Raw genomic sequence first — 6,572 nt, 5'->3', positions numbered from 1 at the left:
GTGTCATCCTCGACTCCGCTGTCTCATTTACCCCTTACATCCAAGCCGTCACCAAAACCTGCCGGTCTCAGCTCCGCAACATTGCCAAGATCCGCCCTTTCCTCTCCATCCCAACCGCTACCCTGCTCATTCAAGCTCTCATCCTATCCCGTCTGGACTACTGCACCAGCCTTCTCTCTGATCTCCCATCCTCGTGTCTCTCTCCACTTCAATCCATACTTCATGCTGCTGCCCGGATTATCTTTGTCCAGAAACGCTCTGGGCATATTACTCCCCTCCTCAAAAATCTCCAGTGGCTACCAATCAATCTGGGCATCAGGCAGAAACTCCTCCCCCTGGGCTTCCAGGCTGTCCATCCATCCCCTCGCCCCCTCCTACCTCACCTCCCTTCTCTCCTTCTCCAGCCCAGCCCGCACCCTCCGCTCCTCCGCCGCTGATCTCCTCACCGTTAGGCCTCGTTCTCGCCTGTCCCGCCATCGACCCCCGGCCCACGTCATCCCCCGGGCCTGGAATGCCCTCCCTCTGCCCATCCGCCAAGCTAGCTCTCTTCCTCCCTTCAAGGCCCTACTGAGAGCTCACCTCCTCCAGGAGGCCTTCCCACACTGAGCCCCTTCCTTCCTCTCCCCCCTCGTCCCCCTCTCCATCCCCCCGTCTTACCTCCTTCCCTTCCCCACAGCACCTGTATATATGTATATATGTTTGTACCTATTTATTACTCTATTTATTTATTTATTTATTTATTTTACTTGTACATATCTATTCTATTTATTTTATTTTGTTAGTACGTTTGGTTTTGTTCTCCGTCTCCCCCTTTTAGACTGTGAGCCCACTGTTGGGTAGGGACTGTCTCTATATGTTGCCAACTTGGACTTCCCAAGCGCTTAGTCCAGTGCTCTGCCCACAGTAAGCGCTCAATAAATACGACTGATGATTGATTGATTGATTGATTCACCCCTTCCCCTCCTCCCTCGCCCCCTCTCCACCTCCCTCGCCCCCTCCCCTCTCCCCTCGCCCCCTCCCCTCCTCCCTCCTCGCCCCCTCCCCTCCCTCCTCGCCCCCTCCCCTCCTCCCTCGCCGCTCCCCCTCCTCCCTCGCCCCTTCCCCTCCTCCCTACTGGCCCCCTTCCCCCTCCTGCCCCCACGGGCGGTCCGGGCCCCAGTGGGTGGGGGGGCAGCGGGTGGGAGCGGGTCCCCGGGGGGTGGGCTCGCCTGGCGTCGGGAGCTGAACCCTGCTCCCGGAGGGAGAGAGAGGGGGCACAGCACTGGTATATATTTCGACAGATTTATTACTCTATTTATTTTACTTGTTACGTATTTACCCTTCTATTTATTTCGTTAATGATGTGCATCTACCTATAAGTCTATTTATCCCGACGGTTTAGACACCTGTCTACACGTTTGGTTTGGTTGTCTGTCTCCCCCTTCTAGCCTGTGAGCCCGCTGTTGGGTGGGGACCGTCTCTAGATGTTGCCGACTTGGACTTCCTTAGCGCTTAGTACAGTGCTCTGCCCACAGTAAGCGCTCAATAAATACGATAGAATGAATGAGAGGGGGAGGGAGGGGCGACCCCAGGCCCCCTGACCCCCAACAGGGAGACAGAGTGATGGGCGACCCCAGGCCCTCGTCCCACCACCAAGGGACAGAGGGACTCGTGGCCCCAGGCCTTCTCCAGCCCCCCCCGCTGCCACCAGCACAATAATCATGATAATACCGGAATTTATTCCACTCTTGCTATGTGCCAAGCACTGTTCTGAGCCCTGGGATAGACACAAGGTGATCAGGTTGTCCCACGTGGGGCTCACAGTCTTCATCCCCATTTTCCAGACGAGGGAACTGAGGTCCAGAGAAGGGAAGAAGCCCAAAGTCACACAGCTGACAACTGGCAGAGGTGGGATTGGAACCCGTGACCTCTGTCTTCTAGACTGTGAGCCCGTTGTTGGGTAGGGACTGTCTCTATATGTTGCCAACTTGGACTTCCCAAGCGCTTAGTACAGTGCTTTGCAACAGTAAGCGCTCAATAAGTACGATTGATTGATTGATTGATTGTTGGGTAGGGACTGTCTCTATATGTTGCCAACTTGGACTTCCCAAGCGCTTAGTACAGTGCTCTGCACACAGTAAGCGCTCAATAAATACGATTGATTGATTGATTGATTGACCATCTCTATATGTTGCCGACTTGGACTTCCCAAGCGCTTAGTACAGTGCTCTGCACACAGTAAGGGCTCAATAAATACGAGTGAATGAATGACTCCCAAGCCCGAGCTCTTCCCACCAAGCCACTCTGCTTCTCGCTGCAGGCTGCATCCGTGTGGGGACCCAGGTGGCTCAGCCACCTTGTGAACCGGAGGATGGGAATCCCTGCTCCCACCTTGACTCCGCTCTCTCATTCACCCCATATATCCATATGTTTGTACGAATTTATTACTCTATTTATTTTATTTGTGTATATTTATTCTATTTATTTTATTTTATTATGTTTTGTTCTCTGCGTCCCCCTTCTAGACTGTGAGCCCACTGTTGAGTAGGGACCATCTCTATATGTTGCCAACTTGTACTTCCCAAGCGCTTAGTACAGTGCTCTGCACACAATAAGTGCTCAATAAATACGATTGAATGAATGAATATCCAATCCCTCACCGAAGCCTGCAGGTCTCACCTCCACAACATCGCCAATATCCGCCCTTTCCTCTCCATCCAAACCGCTACCACGGTACTACAATCACTCATCCTATCCCGACTGGATTACTGGAATAGTCTCCTTTCTGACCTCCCAACATCCTGCCACTCCCCACTTCATTCATTCATTCAGTCGTATTTATTGAGTGCTTACTGTGTGCACAGCATCATCATCATCATCAATCGTATTTATTGAGTGCTTACTGTGGTGCAGAGCACTGTACTAAGCGCTTGGGAAGTACAAGTTGGCAACATATAGAGACAGTCCCTACCCAGCAGTGGGCTCACAGTCTAAAAGGGGGAGACAGAGAACAAAACCAAACATACTAACAAAATAAAATAAATCGAATAAATAATATAAATAAAATATAAATAAAATAAATAAACAGCACTGTACTAAGTGCTTGGGAAGTACAAGTTGGCAACATATAGAGACAGTCCCTACCCAGCAGTGGGCTCACAGTCTAAAAGGGGGAGACAGAGAACAAAACCAAACATACTAACAAAATAAAATAGAGTAAATAATATAAATAAAATATAAATAAAATAAATAAACAGCACTGTACTAAGTGCTTGGAAAGTACAATTCAGCAATAAAGAGAGACAATCCCTGCCCACACCAGGCTTATGGTCTAGAATGGTGGAGGCAGACATCAAACCAAGTAAACAGGCATCAATATAATTAAAGTTATAGATATATACAAATATGCATAAGTGATGTGGGACAGGAGAGCAAAGGGAGCTAGTCATCATCATCATCATCATCAATCGTATTTATTGAGTGCTTACTATGTGCAGAGCACTGGACTAAGCTCTGCACATAGTAAGCGCTCAATAAATACGATTGATGATGATGATGATGATGATGACTAAGCGCTTGGGAAGTACAAATTGGCAACGTATAGAGACAGTCCCTACCCAACAGTGGGCTCACAGTCTAAAAGGGGGAGACAGAGAACAAAACCAAACATACTAACAAAATAAAATAAATAGTCGAGGTGATGCGAAAGGGAGGGGGAGCTGAGGAAAAGGGGGGGCTTAGTACATACTTCACTCTGCCCGTATTATCTTTCTACAGAAACATTCAGGGCAGGTCACCCCCCTCCTCAAAAATGTCCAGTGGTTGCCTATTGGCTTTAAAGCTCTTCATCACCTTGCCCCCTCCTACCTCACCTCCCTTCTCTCCTCCTCCGTCCCATCCCGCACACTCCGCTCCTCTGGTGCCACTAACCTTCTCACTGTGCCTCAGTCTCTTGCCTGTCTCATCGCCGACCCCTGGCCCACATCCTACCTCTGGCCTGAAACGCCCGGCCTCTTCAAATCCACCTAACAATCGCTCTTCCCCCCTTCAAAGTCCTACTGAAGGCACACCTCCTCCAAGGGGCCTTCCCAGAATAAGCCTCCTTTTCCTCAGCTCCCCCTCCACTCCACATCACCTCGACTTGCTCTCTTTACTCTCCCTGCCCCGCCCCACAGCACTTATGTATATATATTCTATTTATTTATATGAGCTGCCTGTTTACTTGCTTTTAGACTGTGAGCCCACTGTTGGGTAGGGACTGTCTCTATATGTTGCCAACTTGTACTTCCCAAGCGCTTAGTGCAGTGCTCTGCACACAGTAAGCGCTCAATAAATACGATTGATGATGATGATGATGATGTCTGTCTCCCCACCAGACTGTAAGCCTGTTGTGGGCAGGGATTGTCTCTCTTTGCTGCTGCATTGTACTTTCCAGGCGCATAGCACAGTGCCCTGCAAATAGTAAGTGCTCAATAAATACGATTGAATGAGTGAATGAATGAACTTCCCAGGCAGGGGTGGTTGCAATGACCCAAAGGTTGCCCCTTCACCCTTCCTCCTTCCCTCCCTCCCTCTCCCTTGAATGAATGAATGAATGAATGAATGACTGTGACACAGAATGAATGGACTGTGTCCAACCTGATTATTGGGTCTCCCCCAGCTCTTGGAACAGTGCTTGGCACATAGTAAGCGTCTCTATATGTTACCAACCTGTACTTCCCAAGCGCTTAGTACAGTGCTCTGCACACAGTAAGCGCTCAATAAATACGATTGATTGAATGAATGAATGAATGCCCCCCCCAAGCCCCACCCGTGTTTTGCTGTGAGGGGAAATGATGCATATGTATATCCATATACATACAGTGATGGTGGTGGTGATAGTAATCCTTTTGATCAAGTGCTTACTGTGTACAGACCACGTACCATAAGCACTTGGAAAGAGTATATAGGTGGGAATTAGACACCGATTCTATGGTACTAATAATTATAGTATTTGTTCGGCTCTTACTATGTGTCAAGAACTGTTCTAAGTGCCTGGGTCCCATACAAGGCTTACAGTCTAAGTAGGAGGGAGAACAGTAATAGTGATAATTGTGGTATTTGCTAAATACTTACTATGCGTCAAGCATTGGGGTAATACAAGAGAATCAAGTCCCACATGGGGTTCACAGAGTAGGAGGGAGAATGGGTATTAAATCCCCTTTTTGCAGATGAGGGAACTGAGGTACAGAGAAGTGACTTGGCAAAGGTCGCACAGCAGACAAGTGGCGGAGTCAGGATTAGAACTTAGAGAGAAGCAGCGTGGCTCAGTGGAAAGAACACGGGCTTTGGAGTCAGAGGTCATGGGTTCAAATGCCGGTTCCGCCACTTGTCAGCTGTGTGACTTCGGGCAAGTCACTTAACTTCTCTGGGCCTCAGTTACCTCACCTGTAAAATGGGGATTAAGACTGTGAGCCCCCCATGGGACAACCTGATCATCTTGTATCCCCCCAGTGCTTAGAACAGTGCTTTGCACATAGTAAGCGCTTAATAAATGCCATTATTATTATTATTATTATCCTCTGATTCCCAGGCCCACTAGGCCATGCTGCTTCCCAATCATGGTCTATCTCTCCTAGTTGCTTTCTCCTGCCTCCCCACTCCCAAGCTCTGGGAGAAGATTGAGGCTGTGAGCCCCATGTGAGATGGGAATTGTGTCCAACCCCAGTTGCCAATTTGTACTTCCCAAGCGCTTAGTACAGTGCTCTGCACACAGTAAGCGCTCAATAAATACGATTGATGATGATGATTTGCTCGTATCCTCCCCAGTGCTTAGTACAGTGCCCAGCGCAGAGTAAGCACTTTACAAATACCATAATTATTATTATTGGATGATTGTGGAGGGAAGGACTATGTCTAATTCAGGCTAATCCCTAATGTCTGACAAGGAGGCTGCAATTTATCACTGTGTGGGGCAGGGAGTACTTGGGCTCTCTGTGCCCAATAAATAATTAATAATAATAATAATAATAGTGATGGTATTTGTTAAGCACTTGCTCTGTGCCAGGCACTATATAAAGGGCTGGGGTGGATACAAGCAAATCAAGTTGGACACAGCCCCTGTCCCATGTGGGGCTCACAGTCTCCATCCCCATTTTACAGATGAGGAAATTGAGGTCCAGAGAAGTGAAGTGACTTGCCCAAGGTCACACAGCAGACAAGTGGTGGAGTCGGGATTAGAACTCATGACCTTCTGATTCCCAGGCCCGTGCATTATCATCATCATCATCATCATCATCATCAATCGTATTTATTGAGCGCTTACTGTGTGCAGAGCACTGTACTAAGCGCTTGGGAAGTACAAGTTGGCAACATATAGAGACGGTCCCTACCCAATAGTGGGCTCACAGTCTAAAAGGGGGAGACAGAGAACAAAACCAAACATACTGACAAAATAAAATAAATAGAATAGATATGTACAAGTAAAATAAATAAATTAATTAATTAATAGTGTAATAAATATGTACAAACATATATACATATATACAGGTGCTGTGGGGAAGGGAAGGAGGTAAGATGGGGGGGATGGAGGGGGGGACGAGGGGGAGAGGAAG

This window comes from Tachyglossus aculeatus, chromosome 11 (genome assembly GCF_015852505.1).
Source record: "Tachyglossus aculeatus isolate mTacAcu1 chromosome 11, mTacAcu1.pri, whole genome shotgun sequence".
Lineage (NCBI taxonomy): Eukaryota > Metazoa > Chordata > Mammalia > Monotremata > Tachyglossidae > Tachyglossus > Tachyglossus aculeatus.
The sequence above is the reverse complement of the archived record's forward strand: the minus strand, read 5'-3'. Positions refer to the sequence as shown.